The sequence below is a fragment of the Muntiacus reevesi genome, chromosome 5, assembly GCF_963930625.1.
Source record: "Muntiacus reevesi chromosome 5, mMunRee1.1, whole genome shotgun sequence".
In the NCBI taxonomy this organism is placed as follows: Eukaryota; Metazoa; Chordata; class Mammalia; order Artiodactyla; family Cervidae; genus Muntiacus; species Muntiacus reevesi.
The window spans coordinates 109,092,715-109,109,593 of record NC_089253.1 but is presented as its reverse complement, the minus strand read 5'-3'; the positions used below and the strand labels follow the sequence as shown (position 1 = coordinate 109,109,593).

At 44.0% G+C, this 16,879-nt stretch overlaps 1 long non-coding RNA gene across 1 annotated transcript; it reads left to right on the top strand.

Annotated features, from left to right (window-relative positions):
• The first annotated feature begins 1,566 nt into the window (after positions 1 to 1,566).
• LOC136169135 (uncharacterized) lies at positions 1,567 to 3,646 on the top strand. Its single transcript, XR_010663383.1, has 3 exons — positions 1,567 to 1,676; positions 2,869 to 2,958; positions 3,631 to 3,646. It is a non-coding gene; the product is annotated as an uncharacterized lncRNA (long non-coding RNA).
• The last annotated feature ends 13,233 nt before the right edge of the window (positions 3,647 to 16,879 follow it).

The following is a 16,879-nucleotide window of genomic DNA, read 5'->3' as shown; positions in this document are numbered from 1 at the left end:
TGGGGTCTGTTTTAATCATTAACTTCGGGACATATTTATATAATACTTTTATTATTTTTTAAGATTTTTTTTTTAGGTGGACCATTTTTAAAGTCTTTATTGAATTTGTTATACTATTGCTTCTGTTCTGTTTTGGTTTTGGGGCTGCAAGGCATAGGGGATCTTAGCATCTTCACCAGGGATTGAACCCGTGCCCTCTGCATTGGAAGGTGAAGCCTTACCACTGGGCCGCCAGAGAAATCCTCTATAATACTTAAAAAATTGAGAATCATCAATAGTTCTGAATATATACTGCAAAATTAATCTGAAATTATATTATATAAAGGAATAATTTACATACATTTGAAAATTGCTCTCGTGATATATTGGGTTGCATTACTATTGTGGCTGGCAGCCTCCAACATGGCCCCCAAGGATCCCAGCCTCCTAGTTTCCACACTTTGCATCGTCTCCTCCCACAACGAGGGACGGTCTGTGGGCCCAGCAGCATCCAGCTTACTCCTTTGCTCATATTCTCTCTGTCTTTCTGCCTCTGCCTCTCTTTTGCTCAGTCTCTCTTGAGTCATTACTTTGGGGGAAGTCAGCCTCCTTGTCATGAAGAAACTCAGGCAGCCAATGGAAGCAAGCCCATGGTGAGGAACTGAGGCCTGAGGACCGACCCCTGGACTGGGAATTTGTAAGAACCTGAGTCAGAACCATCCAGATAAAGCATGCCTGGATTCCTGAGCCTCATGAAGCCATGAGGTAAATTCATACCTATTGATTAAGTTTTGGAGCACATAATTGGTTAAATCGTGTTTGCCCCAAATCATGCCCACTCGGAACCTCAGAAAGTGACCTTATTTGAAAATAGGCCCTTTGCAAATGTAGTTAGTTAGGATGAGGTCATACCAGGATAGGATGAGTTGTTAAGCCAGTGACTGGTGTCTTTATGAGCAGAGGAGAGGATATATAGAGACGCAAGCAAGAAGGCCGTGTGATGGTGGAGGCAGTGTAGTCACTCTGTTGGATACTGAGTTTCTAAGCGGGATTGGCGGGGGAGTGAGGATGCTGCTGAAAAGGCAGGGTTAGTGCACCTCTGAGAGCCCCGAATGACCAGTTGAAGAACTTTGAATTTATTTAGTAGCTAGTGGGGCATCAGTGGATGATTTTTTGAGCAGAGAAATGAGACATTATCCTTTCCATGGATAGTTTCATTTTAAGAGAAAACCTAATGCTTTAAAAAGATTTATACTCTTACATAACAGGAATTTAAGGTCATAGAGCAGGTTAGTGAAGATATTTGTGAAAGAGCTTTCAACAGTCTCAAATTACACCGTGTAGGTCCAATGCTCTCTTATGACTAGCCATTTTCCTATAACAATCTGAGGTTAAATTCAGTCATTTTTCAAAAACCCATTTGCAACTTTTGGGATGCTGAAATAGAAATTATAAAGGCTCAAAGGGAGAAAAAGGAAAGAAAAACAAAGAAAGTGAAAAAAGACTTTTTTCCTCTTCAAATCTCCTGTATCTTTTGGAAAAAAATTTAAAAAGATGAATAAAATATTTAAGATAAATTTTTGATAATAATGATAAAACTATCAGATGATTTAAAAGAGAAACATCTGAGGAAGCAGAAATTGTATGAATAGCACAGAAACTAAGACCAATTATGCCTACTTTGATTGGAGCCTAGGGTAAGTGGAATAAATTAGACTGGAAAGAATGGGGGGGTGGTGGTGGTTCGGTCAACTAAGACAGGAAGATTAGAGGAAAAAGACAATTTTGTGAGCAATCCAGTTAGAGCATGTAGCATATTTTATATCCTTTGCTATTAACAGTAGTAGCTGTAAATTGTAGAGACATATTGCATTAATATTGATTTCTCTGCTTTACATTTTTTCCTCTTTCCCCAATCTGTATAAATGAAAAAGAGCCTTTTCCTTTGGATATTGAGAATTTCCAGAAGCTTTACTATTTCTGGCTGCAAGGTGTCCTATTTCTACTAGATCTACATCAATTTTCTTCTTTTTGGTATCACTTATAAAAGTATATTTCCTTTTTATAAATGAATTATTAGAAAGGATCTAATTTTTAATTCTCTTGTCAGAGGAAATTTTCTCTGGTTTTGATTTCTGTGATAGAGGAAAAATGACCAGAAGTGTTAATACTCTCTTCGCAGGAGGAAGGCTGCTCAGCGCTCTTCAGCTCCTGCCCTTGGTGGTGGAGAGGGCAGGAAAGGATGCAGACAGAGAACAAAGGGCTGGGAATAACAATGAGACGCTGGGGACGGAGGGGAAATGAGGAGCTGCTGAGACACGAGAGAGCCTGGGTTGGGGGCACATGTGGGAACATTTCAGTCACTGCTGGAGGGAGTTGGAGTGGGAAAGAATGATTTTTAAAAGTAATTTTAAGAAAGTTTTGATTTGGGATAAAAGCTGTCAAAACTACCTCTGAATCTCTTGCACTTTCCCATAACAACCTCTCATTTTCATCTGATGCTCTTACAGTCAGATTTGTGAATGTGCTTGTGTCTTTCTAATTTGTCAATGGATTTGTCTAATTTCTCACCTGGATTCAGGTGAGAGGAGGGTTCCTTAAGATGGCCCAGTTTTATTTGGGTCACTTAATTTTGATAAGTACACCATACATGGCGATTAAAACTGTAGAAAGACTTTCTGTAAAAGAGAGTTGTGATAATAGGTATTGAATCTATTATTCTTATTATTATTAGTTCTTTAGTTCCTCTATTATTGTTCTTTAGTTCCTCTATTATTGTTCTTTAGTTCCTATCATATTGTTCTGGGGTTCTGGATTCTGTGTTATTTAACATGTACTCATGAGCTAGTCCTCTCGGCTGTCTCCACTGATTTTTTCCTTTCTGACCAGTTTAGGTGATGTCTCCAGCCACTGAGGTATTATGGCCACCATCATGCCAAGGATGTCTGCTCAAGGCTCCATTGCTGATATCCAACCAAGGTGTGGCTGGCTTGGAAAATGTTGCTAATGTCAAGTGAAGGCTTTGCCCCGATTACCTTGTGAAGATGTCTGTGATGTCTCTGAAGGGACCATGGTGCTGCCTGTCCTTGATATCTCCAGCCTTTCCCCTTCCAGATGCAGTTGCTGCTTGTCTACTGCACCAGCTGTTGAATCCGTTCTGTTCCCTTGAGGTTTTAACCTTAATCCCCACTCTCTAGGACTCAGATATGAGACCATGATTATAGGAGAACCTGAGGACCCTGAGAAGCAGAACCCTGGCCAGCCTCAAAAATGCTCCTTCAACACTGCTCTGTCCTGGGGTCAACTCTGCCTACCCTTAGGACATATTCTGTCCCCAAAGGTGCTTTAGTCCCTCATGTGAAGCTTGTCACAGCTCTGGCCATGCTGAGACTTGTCTAAATCTCAGTATGCAGTTTAGGCCCTCACCCCAGCTTCATGGATGACAGTTTTCACAGGCCTTTCATTTCTCTTCTCTTGTTTGATGAAATATTAATGAATATACTGTTAGGATAATAGGTTTCTGTCTCATTGCTGATAAAATTTCCAGTTTTGAGACAGAGATGGTTTGTCTCTGTTATTTAAATTTCCACTTATGTATTTGTTTGTTTGTTCATTCAACACATATTTAATTAGCAATTACTATACATCTAGGACTTGAGGACCTACCAGCGATCAAGACAGACAACGTTCCTCCCTTCCTGGAACTTTCTTTCTCATGCGGGAAGCAGACAATAAAGAAGTCAAGCAGCAATGTAATTTCAGATCCTGGTAAGTTCTCAGAGGAAGATACAACAGGAAAAGGACTCAAGAGTAACAGTGGGAGGGACTTCCCTGGTGGCCCAGGGGCTGAGAATCTGCCTTGCAATGCAGGGGATGTGGGTTTGATCCCTGATCCCGGAACTAAGATCCCACATGTCACCATGTGAGAACTGCTGAGCCTGAGCGCTCCTGGATGGAGCCCACGTGTTGAAACTAAGAACTAACACAACCAAATAAATAAATTAAATAAGAAAAAGAGTATCAATGGGTTGGAGGGCACTGTTTTAGATTGGGTGGTCCATCAGGGCAGATCTCTCTCTCAGAGCTGCTGAAACATGAGACTTTTAGTCCTTTTTGGCTAAACACCCTTTATCTGGGGGTGCTGTCAGTGAAATGAGCTGGAGAGCTGATTCTGTCTGTGTGCTGAGGTCAGAGTCATCATTTTATTTCACCAGTTTCAGTTCAAGTCATTGGCAGATAAAGGGAAGGAGACGCTGTTGGTTCTAGGAGGAAAGATGAGCCCGACTCTCTTCATAGGGAAGTTATTGACGTTTTCAGTAGCCTCTTCTACATCCACCTATTCTCTCCCCAAACAGCCTCAGCTTTCTCCTTCAGTTGAGGCTGAATTTGAGCATGACTTTCACTTTCTTATTACAGGACATCATGTGGCCCTCATCTAACTACATAGATACAACTAAATATATTTCTTCAAATAAAAAAATGCACTGGACATTTTCTTGGTGCTTATATCATCTCCCTAATTCTGTGCAGAAAGAGTGTCCCGGTCAGAAAGCTAGTTCTAGTAAAGAGAGCTACCCAGAGTGACTGAACAACAACAATAATGAACATTGAGGCAGTCTGAGCACGGGTTGTAGAAGAATTTCCAGACACAGAGCATTTCAGAAAGGAGGGAGTTTATCAAGAACAAAGAGCAGAGATAAAGTGGGCCCTGCGAGTGCAGTGTGCTGACAATTCCTGAGAGTCGAGCGTTTTTGTGAGTTCATAGCCAGTTTTTACAGCCTTAAGACAAAGAAAATTCCTGGTGGAAGGTTGGTGTTAGGTAATTGGTCAAGATGCTCTAGGGTGTTTACTGGAGTGGGCATCTTTGCTTAATCGGGAGTTGGGAAGCTTGTTAGTGATTATCCGGGGGCTTTTGGCAATGGTTACAAAGGGGCTCAGTCAGCTTCAGAGGTGACCTTGGTTCTGGGCTCCGCTTCTGCAGTATTGGTGCAAGGCCTTGCACCTGTGGCTTTGGGGCAGGACTCAACAATGAATACATGCTAGCTATTATTATTCTATTTCACTGTGGTAGACCCTAATGTTGCTGGCCTACAGCTACTCCTCTCTTCCATGTAAAGAAAAATCATGAATCTGTATGGCTCTCAGGCAACCAAGGTACTTGGCAGGTTGTCTCTCTCCCCATCCCTGGAAGATAATTCATGACTACTCTCTGCCAGAGGCTTTCAAATGTGGTCCCAGGCTGAGCAGCATCAGCATCATCTGGGAACTTACTATAAATGCAGAATTTCAGGCTCCACCACAGATCTATTGCATCAAAAGCTTAGCGTAGAGCCCAGCAGTCTGTTTTAACAAACCCTCTGAATGACACCCATCTGGGCTAAAGCTTGAAAACCGTTGATCTAAGCAATTGTGTTAATCTTACTCTTCTTTCCCATAACTAGGTTGAGTATGGACATTTGACTCAATCTTGATCTCTAGGGCTAGAAGTGAGATGGGGAGGGGAAGGGTACTAAAGTTTACGTTGCCAGTGTAAAGAGGTGCCTGGGAATAACTGTCTTCCTTTTTATTTGATTTTTTTGACTGTTCCCTGTAGCATCTTAGTTCCCTGTGCGTGCGTGCTCAGTTGCTCCAGTCGTATCCGATCCAGCCTGCCAGGCTCCTCTGTCCATGGGATTCTCCAGGAAAGAATACTGGAGTGGGTTGTCATGCCCTTCTCCAGGGGATCTTTCCGACTCAGGGATCAAACCTGCATCTCTTAATGCCTACCTGCGTTGGCAGGCAGGTTCTTTACTACTAGCGCCCCCTGGGAAGCCCCTGACCAGGGATCAAACCCACACCCTCTGCACTGGAAGCACATAGTCTTAACCACTGGACTTTCAGGGAAGTCACAATAGCGGCCTTCTTTGAAGGCAGCTGCTTGTGTCTGACACCTGGTCCTATTCCTGCCACTTTGAAACCCTGAGGAAGATGTTTTCTAAGAAAGGCAGAGCAGAAGGATAGAAAGCACTTGGATCTTTGTTGGTGCTGCTGAAGTGTTGCGTTAGCCAACCTCCAGATGCCCTCTTATATGCTGTACTAAAATTATTGATATTTCAGTCATTTTCAGTTGGGTTTTTTCATTTATAGCTGAAGGAAAACTCACTGATATTCCCACATAACAGTTGTCTCTTATGTAAACCAGTGCTCTTTAAATGTAGAAAGATTATGGTGCACTGAAAATGCGAGCTTTAATCACAGAAATTATTATTTTAGTTGCTTCTAAACCTATTTACATTTATCTAGTTTTGTTGGTGGTGGAGGGGCAAAGCATCTGTTGTTCCCCCCCCCCCCCACCCCGAGTCTCTGAATGGTCCAAGAAGATGCCAAACACCTGGATGAAAAAACACTCAATTTCTCGTATGTGTGCAATGATCTGGATGTTTGGCTTCTGAAAAATGAAACATCTGGAGCAAGAATCAATGTTTTCACTTTTCAGCAATATTTTGGTATGTGGAAACTGTTACTAAGCAAAATCAGGAATAAAGAATTTACATAAGAAATGGGACCACCCAAGAGCAGCACAGGCAAGCTGTCTTGCTTATATAGCAATTCATTCATTCATTTTAAACCGTTCAAAGAACTGAACGCATGACACGAGCAGAGCATTGTGTGATACGGATGTAATGAGGTCTATATTATGAGGTCATGTGTTAAGAATGAAGTTGTGGACTTAAACACAGTCTTTTTCTTCCAGGAGCATTCAGTTAAGTGGTGAGCAACTGGTATCATAAAATAGGTAAATAGAGACATGGCAGAGATTGGTAAGATGTTCATGGGGGTATGAAGAAGGGACCTGTCATTCATCAGTTTCTTAAATATATGCATTGTGTTTTTGATGACACTAGATGCTGTTTCAGGTTTTTGGGTACAGTGATATGCATGACAAGTTATGTCCCCAATGTTCATGGAACTATCAATTTAATGGGAAAGCTGTGAATGCATAAACACACAAATAAATATACAATTATAAATTCAGATAAAGTGATGAAAGAGAAAGACTGTGTTATCAGAGAGAGAGAGAGAGTAAATGGGGTGATGTAAGTTATATACTTGAGGGAGGGTCAGGAAAGGACTGTCTGAGGATATGACATTTAAACTGAGACCTGAAGGGTGAGTGGGAGAGAGCATGATTAAGTTTGGGAAGATGAGGGGGAGAAAAGGTTAGAAAAATCATCTTACAGGAAGTGGCACTGAAGCTGAGTCTCAGAAGTTCAAACTGGTGTGGTAGAAAATGTCTCTACTTGTGCATACAAAGACGAGTGTAAGGAATATACCCAAAATACTAACAAGATGTTATCTGTGCACAATGGGATTATATATTCTTTTAGTTTTCTCGTTTCTAATTTTCTTCACTTACCATATTTTCCATGTGATTTCTTTTCTAAAATAATAAGACATTACTTTAAAAAAGTAAGAGCAACATTGTAAAGCAACTATACCACATTAAAAATGTTTAAAAAAGGTAAGAAAAGAGGGATACGTGGTTGTTTTCATACAGGCGATAGCGGGTCGAGATTGGGGCGTATGTATCTGGTCATGAGGGGTTGTATGCCCAGGCCACAGTCTGGAATATATAAATGACTGCTAGTCACCAATAGCTTCTTACAACTACAGCATGTCAGTGGGGATGGGAAGTGAGAGGGGACAGAACGCTAGGCAAGAGGTCAGATCAGGAAGGGCCGTGTCATCAGGGAGAGTTTCAAGTCCATCCCCAAGTCACTGGGGGGAGTAAGGTGATCAGATCTGTGTTTTTTTTGACCACCACTGCCTCCCCCAGTGACAGTGTGGAGATATGTAGGACACCTGCAACCATCAAGGTGAGCAATGTCTAAAAAAAAAAATGGTGAGCAATGTCTGGCAGGGCAGGGAGGTGTTTTAAAGCCCCACATTCAATGGAACGACTGGAGGTTTATTCTTAGCTCTTCTCCATGCTTTGTTTTTTAATTTTTAAAATCTATTTATTTATTTATTTTTCACACCAAAAACAATTTATATTGGGGTATAGTTGATTAACAATGTGATAGCTTCAGCTGAACAGTGAAGGGACTCAGCTATACCAAAACCTATTGTGTAGCACATGGAACACTGCTCAATGTTATGTGCCAGCCTGGATGGGAGAGGGGTTTGGGGGAGAATGGCTACATGTATATCTCCCTGGTTTGTAGATAAATCTGGCAATTCTTGTCTATGCAGATCAATGTGGCTGAGTTGACTGATGGAAACATTAACTTCAGATGATTAATTTGACCAGTCTGGTGCCAAATAACTGGGTGGGAGCAAGTGTCTCTTTCAGCTGTGTCCCTGAGGCACAGACCCAGTCTTCCTTCACCACGGTCTTCACCAGTGCTTCCCATGTGGGTCTCCCGGGGGCAGGAATACCTGTCCTTTTCCTACCTTAGTGAGAGATCAGCAAGAGGTAACGTCTGCAGAATGATTGATTTCCTCAGACACAAAAAGCCCTGAAATATAAACTGTCATTGTTATTTGCTCTGATACCTGCTTTTTGTGCAGGTTTTAATTTTGTCTGTTCATTTCAACCAAATTTGAAGTCTCCATGACTACAATAGAAGAACAGAAGGAAAAGAATGCTTTTCTGTTGGAACATCCTAAATGGTATTGTTTCTTGTAAAATGTGAATATTTTAAAGGATGCCCACATTTTAAAAAGGTGTAAATGCTGTTCATATCGTGCTCCAAGCCAGGGACATTTTTATGTTCTAGCTGTGGGTGATACATGAACACATTGAAAAGATATATCATAAGGACTCTAGAAACAGACAAAAAGATAGCAGGATTTTATGGTAGAATTCAGATGCAACACGGTAAATTTATTTATCTAGCTTCTAGGACAGGGTCTGGTTCTCTGAGACCTTAGTAATGTGATCAACTTTTGCCAGGGATTGATGTCCAAGTAGTTTACATCCTGAACGCCTGAGTACAATTTTCAGAAAAGTCTGTCATGTTTTCATGGATTCTTCATGGGTATATGGTTAAGTTTGCCATCATGATTACGACGTGATGATGTCCTTGAAAAATGTTTTCAAGAGGCAATGAGTGTATTCGAGGCTTTGCAGTTAGATTTGCGTTCCAGCTCTGTCATTGGCTGTTGGTGTGACCTTGGACAAGTCCCTTAACATGCCAGGCTCGTCTGTTTAGTGGGAGTAACACAGCCCACCTTGAGGGTTATTATAGGAGATAAGAAGATAATAGTTACAAAGTGCCTGGTGTTTAAGAAGCATTTAATTATTATCCTTACTGCTCTTAAACAGCAGAGAGCTGTGCTTGCAGCTACTCAAGAATTTCGATTTCTAAATCTAACACAGTTGAAAATCTCTAGGATGGGGGAAAGCAAAGGAGGAAAATAGGGATTGGCATGGTGAAAATCCCACTTTAGGATTCTGATGCTCAGAGAGCTGAGATCCCAGATCCTGTGCAGCGACCAGGGACTTTGGGAATTTAGCCAACATGTGGGGCCAGCATATCCCTGACTGTTGAGGCAGAGGCCGAGGTCTTGGCACAGAGTTTAGGGCTGAAGCCTCACTTAGCTGGATGGTCCCAGAGCCCAGGGTGAGGTCGATGCTGGCTGACCCTGGCCCACTGCGTAGCTGTCTTGGTATCTGTCACCGGTGTACGTCCCTGGCCACTGCTCAGTCCTCCTTTCCTCCCTCCTGGGTCTTGTCCTAGTCGGGTGTTCTGCTTCCAGCCAGGTACCCAGCCTGTGTCCTATTTCATTTCTCAGCTTAAGGAGAGCAAACCTCTGCAAATGTGAGGTATTTGCTAAAAAGGCGGGACCTGTGTGATTTTGAAAAAAAAAAAAAAAAACTCTCAGAAACTGGAAGAATGACATTTTAGCGCAGAGTGATAGGCAACAGGTTGATGTTTGGGTCAGGGGCTCCGTGGTGTTTGTGACTGGGATAAATCAACAGGCACTAGCTACACATTCTGCTCAGAAGGCCAGCGTGCACCAAATGTGGTGTTTTCAATCGTGTTCCTCTTACCTGGAGGGTGTAAATAATGAGGGGCGTGGCTCTGTGCAGGGGGCCTTGGTTCATCACCTGTTCCCTTCCAGTCTGACGCAGTGATGTTACTGCAAGAGCAAGGTGCTTGTGCGATGCGCTACTGCCTCATCTGTCTGCTCAACTCAGGAATCCCATGCACGGGGCTGGCTGCCAGTGTCTTTGCACTTCCTGCTTTGGGACCCACAGCTGTGGTTGCTCTAATGATGCCTCTGGCTTTTTTTTTTTTTTTTAATGTTTATTTATTTTGGCTGCACTGTGTCTTAGTTGAGGCATGCCAGATCTAGCTCCCTGACCAGGGGTCAAACCCAGACCCCCTGCACTGGGAGCTCAGAGTCCTAGCCCTTGGACCACCAGGGAAGTCCTGCCTTGGGCTCTTTGATGCCTGATGCTCTGTACTGACATGAAGCGCTGGGTCTGGAGAGGAGGGGCAGAGAGTATTCCATAAACGTGGAAAACGCTAGAATGGGAGGTTTATTTTCAGAGACTTTGTCGATTTCCAGGACAACATGGAGATAATATTACCACGGCCTACATTTTTGGAACCGTTTTCTGGTTTTCGAGCCCTGTGTTAAGCACTTTTCACGATGTACTGGGTACCTGTTGTTCTTGCTAGACCTGCCTTCCTCCTGGTCTCTGGTCACAGCTCTTGATTTTCCTCTTGGGACCCACCCAGCTCCTGGAACATGTACTCAAGGGGGCTCCTCTTCACTCCATTGGTGAAGCAGGGATTCCCTCCACAGGGTTAAGGGGGTGGCTGGACACAGGATGCCTGACTCCAGGCAGGAGAGACTGACAGAAGTATACTGATGACATGGGCTGGGGGAGGAGGACAGCACAGGCCACAAAGAGTCACAGGGGGCTGCACACAGGAAGAGAGTGGTCCAGCAGGGGCTGTGGGAGGCACACTCTACAGCATCAAGAGGAGGAGGTACCCACTGATACCCATGTGAGGATGTGACTGGGTTGTTTGAATAATTCCATGAGCTGGCAGAGAACTGAACTCAGCAACTCAGGGATAGGCAGGAATTGCACTTGGTCTGTTTGATAAGGAGGGTCAGTCATTTGATCAGTTCAGTTCAGTTCAGTCGCTCAGTCGTGTCTGACTCTTTGTGACCCCATGTACTGTAGCACACCAGGCTTGCCTGTCCATTACCAACTCCTGGAGCTTGCTCAAACTCATGTCCATCGAGTCAGTCATGCCATCCAACCATCTCATCCTCTGTCATCCTCTTCTCTTCCTGCCTTCAATCTTTCCCAGCATCAGGATCTTTTCCAATGAATCAGTTCTTCGAATAAGGTGGCCAAAGTATTGGAGTTTCTGCTTCAGCATCAGTCCTTCCAATGAATATTCAGGACTGATTTCCTTTAGGATTGATTGGTTTGATCTCCTTGCTGTCCAAGGGACTCTCAAGAATCTTCTCCAACACCACAGTTCAAAAGCATCAATTCTTCAGCACTCAGTTTTCTTTATAGTCCAGCTCTCACATCCATACATGATTACTGGAAAAACCATAGCTTTGAATAGATGGACCTTTGTTGGCAAACTAATGTCTCTGCTTTCTAATATGTTATCTAGGTTGGTCATAACTTTTCTTCCAAGGAGCAAGCATCTTTTAATTTCATGGCTGCAGTCACCATATGCAGTGATGTTGAGCCCCCCAAAATAAAATCTCTCATTGTTTTCATTGTTTCTCCGTCTATTTGCCATGGAGTGATGGGACTGGATGCCATGATCTTCGTTTTTTGAATGCTGAGTTTTAAGCCAGCTTTTTCACTCTCTTCTTTCACTTTCATCAAGAGGCTCTTTAGTTCCTCTTCACTTTTTGCCACAAGAGTGATGTCATCTGTGTATCTGAGGTTATTGATATTTCTCCTGGAAATCTTGATCCCAGCTTGTGCTTCATTCAGCCTGGCATTTTATATGATGTACTGTGGGTATAAGTTAAATAAGCAGGGTGACAATATACAGCCTTGATGTACTCCTTTCCCTATTTGGAACCAGTCTGTTTTTCCATGTCCAGTTCTAACTGTTGCTTCCTGACCTGCATACAGATTTTTCAGGCAGCAGGTCAGGTGGTCTGGTATTCCCATCTCTTGAAGAATTTTCCATAGTTTGTTGTGATCCACACAGTCAAAGGCTTTGGCATAGCCAATAAAGTAGAAGTAGATGTTTTTCTGGAACTCTCTCGCTTTCTCGATGATCCAACAGATGTTGGCAATTTGATCTCTGGTTCCTCTGCCTTTTCTAAATCCAGCTTGAACATCTGGAAGTTCATAGTTCACACATTATTGAAGCCTCTCTTGGAGAATTTTGAACATTATTTTGCTAGCATGTGAGATGAGTGCAATTGTATCATTGTTTGAATGTTCTTTGTCATTGCCCTTCTTTGTGATTGGAATGAAAACTGACCTTTTCCAGTCCTGTGGCCACTGCTGAGTTTTCCAAATTTGCTGGCATATTGAGTGCAACACTTTCACAACATTAGCTTTTAGGATTTGAAATAGCTCAACTGGAGTCCATCATCTCCACTAGCTTTGTTCATATGATGCTTCCTTAAGGCCCACTTGACTTTGCATTCCAGGATGTCTGGCTCTAGGTGAGTGATCACACCATCGTGATTATCTGGGTCGAGAAGATCTTTTTTGTACAGTTCTTCTGTATATTCTTGCCACTTTTTATTAGTATCTTCTGCTTCTGTTAAGTCCACACCATTTCTGTCCTTTATTGTGCCCATCTTTGCATGAAAAGTCATTTGGCTAGGGGGCCCTATTTGCAGGAGCAGAAAGGGAGGAGAATTGTGGTTAGATCCGTGAAAGCCCTCCAATTTTCCCCAGATGTCAAGACACATATAATATTGGGTGTTAATTTTAAATTCTTTTTTTGACTGCGCTGCATGGCATGTGGGATCTTAGTTCCCTGACCAGGGATCAAATCTGTGACCCCTGCATTAGAAGAATGGAGTCTTAACCACTGGACTGCCAGGAGAAATCCCTGGATCTTAATTTGAGGCTTTATACCACACCTGTAATTTCTATGTCCTCCACCATTAACAAGGACAGGTGTGTGATCTGTCCTGGACCGATCAGGCGCACTCTCTTGCAAATACAAAACCTGAGTTGAGTGAAACAAGGTGGGAACAGTGAACGGAGCTGATGAATCCCGACAGGGCTGCCCTGAGGACAGCGTCTGTTTCTGTAACCTGGAATCTTGGTGTTTCCCGCCTTTTCTAGGACCTCAGCATCTAGCTTCTTTCCCTTCAGCCTATGTGCTATCTTGTTGGATAAGCTGTCCAGAGTTGGAGTCTGTTGCTGCAGGTGTTTAATGCTGATTGGATACCATGACCCGTAAGGGATACATGATTTTTGTTATTTCTATGTTAAAGAGGAGAAAACCGAAGCAAAGAAATGTCGAAGTTGCTTGAGCTCACAGAGCAATTAAGGGGAGGGGTGAGATTTGAAAAGATAAGAATTAACTTGACAATAGTTTGCAACTCAGTATCTTTTTCTTAAAGTCAGGCTGTAGGTCGCTTGTCCCAAGTAGACGGGAATGCCAGTGAGTGTCATCCAGGGCCAAAGCCTGGTCGTCCCATGGTATGCCATACTGTCTTGGGCCCTTTGGAGTAACTTACAGCTCACCAGGAGCGAAGGAAATGCAGTCCTTGGATCCTAAGGGCGATCAGATGTGAGGTGCCACATAGATGTGGAGACTGTAGTTAGAGGGAGGAAAGGTCTTTGTCTTCAACTGGCTCAGATGCGTTTGAGCCAGGCGTACATTCTGACGCAAGTGGCGAGGGGGTGTGTGCAGGTGTGCATGTGCACTGGTACATACTTCACAGTTCAGATTCTTGAAACTTTTCCTTCACTAAGCACTTGTGTCTGGTCTTTGGTGAGCAAAGAGAGACAGCTGAGGAGGGCAAAATTGATTAGAATGGAAATGATGAGATCCTAGGTTTTTCCACTAAAATATAAGACCCATAAAATTAGGAAAGTGAGAGTAGGTGATATCCTATAAAGAATAAAAAAACCCCAACTTATACATAAAAGCGCATCTGTAGAAGTAGGAAAAAAATCAGGAAAAAGAAGAGCCTCTCAAACCAAAGACAGAAAAAGGAGAAGGAGGGCGGTTAGGTCCCTCTTCCTTTCTAGGTCACAGGATGCTGGCCGGCCGAGCGTTCCGCACTGGGGAGTCCTCTTTGCACTGTGCTCTGCTTGTGTAGAGCTGCTTTTAGGGGAGCTGTGCGTCAGCCAGCAGATGCTGGGAGCACCGTGTCCCCTCGGATGTTCAGAGGTCGTCGCTTCAGGACATGCATCTCTGGGGTGTGAGCTGAGAACTGCTGGTAGCCTTGAGCCTTGTTCTCCGCCTGAGCCCCGGTTGACTCTCCAGAGTTTGCAGTCCGGTTCTTTCTTTTCTTTTTAATATTTATTTGGCCATGCCAGGTCTTCATTGCAGCACGTGGGATCTTTGATCTTCGACAAGGCAGGTGGGGTCTAGTTGCCTGACCAGGGATTGAACCTGGGCCCCCAGCATTGAGGATGTGGGGTCTGAGCCACTGGACCGCCAGGAAAGTCCCCAGTCTGTGATTCTTCAGCGTCTGAGTGCCTTGATGCGGAAGAATACAATGGGTCTCTGTCTGGAGTCAGTCTGGTGATAGGAGAGATGGAGTCGTGTTAATACACGTGGAGTTAAAATTACCCTGCCCTTATTTCTGCAGCTGAAAGACACATACTGTGAAAGTCATGGGTATTATGCTGTCAGACCATGGATGGCTTCAAACCCCTTGTCTGAGCCCTAATTTCATGCCGGGGTGGGGGAGCCCAGGCACGCCTCCGTGGAGACGGCAGGTCTTTGGTTCAGGGCTGACAGCTGACATGTCAGTTTCTCCTGCATGCCTCTCCTTGAAGGACACTGTGGGGCCCAGACCAGGGTTTCCTTTCCACCACCTCCTGGGAGGTGGTGTGGGCGGAAACTCTGTAGTCAGGTTGCATTGTTTAGGGAAGAGGCTGAAGTGAAGACACATGAACAATAGAAATAAAGTGCACAGTAAATGTAATGTGCTTGAATCAACCCCTAATCATCCCCCACCCCTCACCCTGATCCATGGAAAAATTATCTTCCATGAAACCCATCCCTGGTGCCAGAAAGGCTGGGGACCCATGCTCCAAGCCATGTGGGGTTGTCATATTCTTTTCTTGTTCTTCCCAGTGCTTAGTTTTAGAACGGGATCTGAAACAAATTCACACCGAGATGTAAATGACAGACAGTCTAAAGTGTTACCTCTTCTGGAGAATTTGGTTTTGGAAACAAAATACTCCCACATTAATTTTGAGTAGAGAAGCCATTTCTGGGGATATCAGGTCTTCCTACTTAGGTCGTTAATTACCTGCTCGATCTTGGTGTTCAAATCTCCACCTGCTCAGCTTAGCAGGTGGCATGGTTAGCACCAGTTGTAAAGGGGAATCAGAGTCTTTATAAAATGTACTTTTGAAAAGTTTCTCAGGGACTCTGGGGCACCGAATCGCCTGTCCTCTCTCCCTCCCTTGCTCCTGAAACTCTTCAGTTATAAGAGAAGCTCTAAAGTGGGTGTCTGCTGTTCCCTTGCTAAGTGATGCTTTACAAGAGGCATTTCTGGGAACTTGAAACTCATGCAGGAACTAGAAGTGTTTGCCAGTCTTCCTAGATATGACCTTGTTTTAGAAGGGACTTCACTCTCCACATCTCTGGTCCTTTTATTTATGTTCTCACTTGCTTGTTCACAATGTAAACATTGAATCTTACCTTAGTATTGATTCCATGAATACTAGGGGATAATTTCTAAGGCTTTGGCTTCAAGTCCGTCCACATGAATGCAGAATGTCCTAAAGTAGTCATTTTAAAAAAAAATTGTAATACAAAGTACGAATATACCTAACATATGTGTCACTTCCCATAACAACCCTTACTTCTACTATGTGTAAAAGATATTGCTTGTCCTCTGAACCGAGCTCAGTGGTTTCCTAGGTCACCCGCAGCGAGGAGGCACCTGGCTGGCACGTGTGCAGGTGAGCCTGTGTGCTGGGTGCCTCGGACCTTGCTGCTGATCGTGACTGGGTCAGCCTGGCCAGAGGTGCCTTCTGAGAGTCCCTTGCTCAGCCCTAACAGGGGGCTGCCGTCTCTCCCACAACAGACCACGGATAGCCAGGGTGCTTTCCCAGGAGTGGGGACAGTGAGGATGGGTCTGGGATTCCCACCCAGCAAGTGACAGACACACAATCCACCTTACCAGGTCCTTTGGCCATCACGAAGACAGCAGCAAGGGAGTAGGAAGGAATCTGTTTTACTAGGAGAATCTGGGTGAAGGGCTAGTGTTATAGAGCCACGATTTTGTCCCACTTTGCGTATGGGTCCAACATGGCTCTTGTCCCCTCACTGCTTGTCCCATGCTGGCACACTTTTCTTCCCCAGATGGTTGAATTGGGGAAGGTTCCTGCCCCCTGAAGGTTTCCCAGGTGTCTCATGGTAAAGGACCTGCCGACCAATGCAGGAGATGCAGGTTTGATCCCTGGGTCAGGAAGATGCCCTGGAGAAGGAAATGGCAACTCATTCCGGTATTCTTGCCTGGAAATTCCCCTAGATAGAGGGGTCTACTGGGCTACAGTCCATAGGGTTGCTAAGAGTCAGCCATGAGTTAGTGACTGAGCACGCACGCCTGTCCTTTGAGGGACAGTGTCACAGATTTCAGGCCTAGGAATGTAAACCTAAAGGAAGACTGTGACTGTGATGGGCTTGCCAGGAAGCGCCTGAACTGAGTTCACATGACACATTGAATGTTTGCTTCCTCAGTGATTAACTCAGTAAATTCAGAC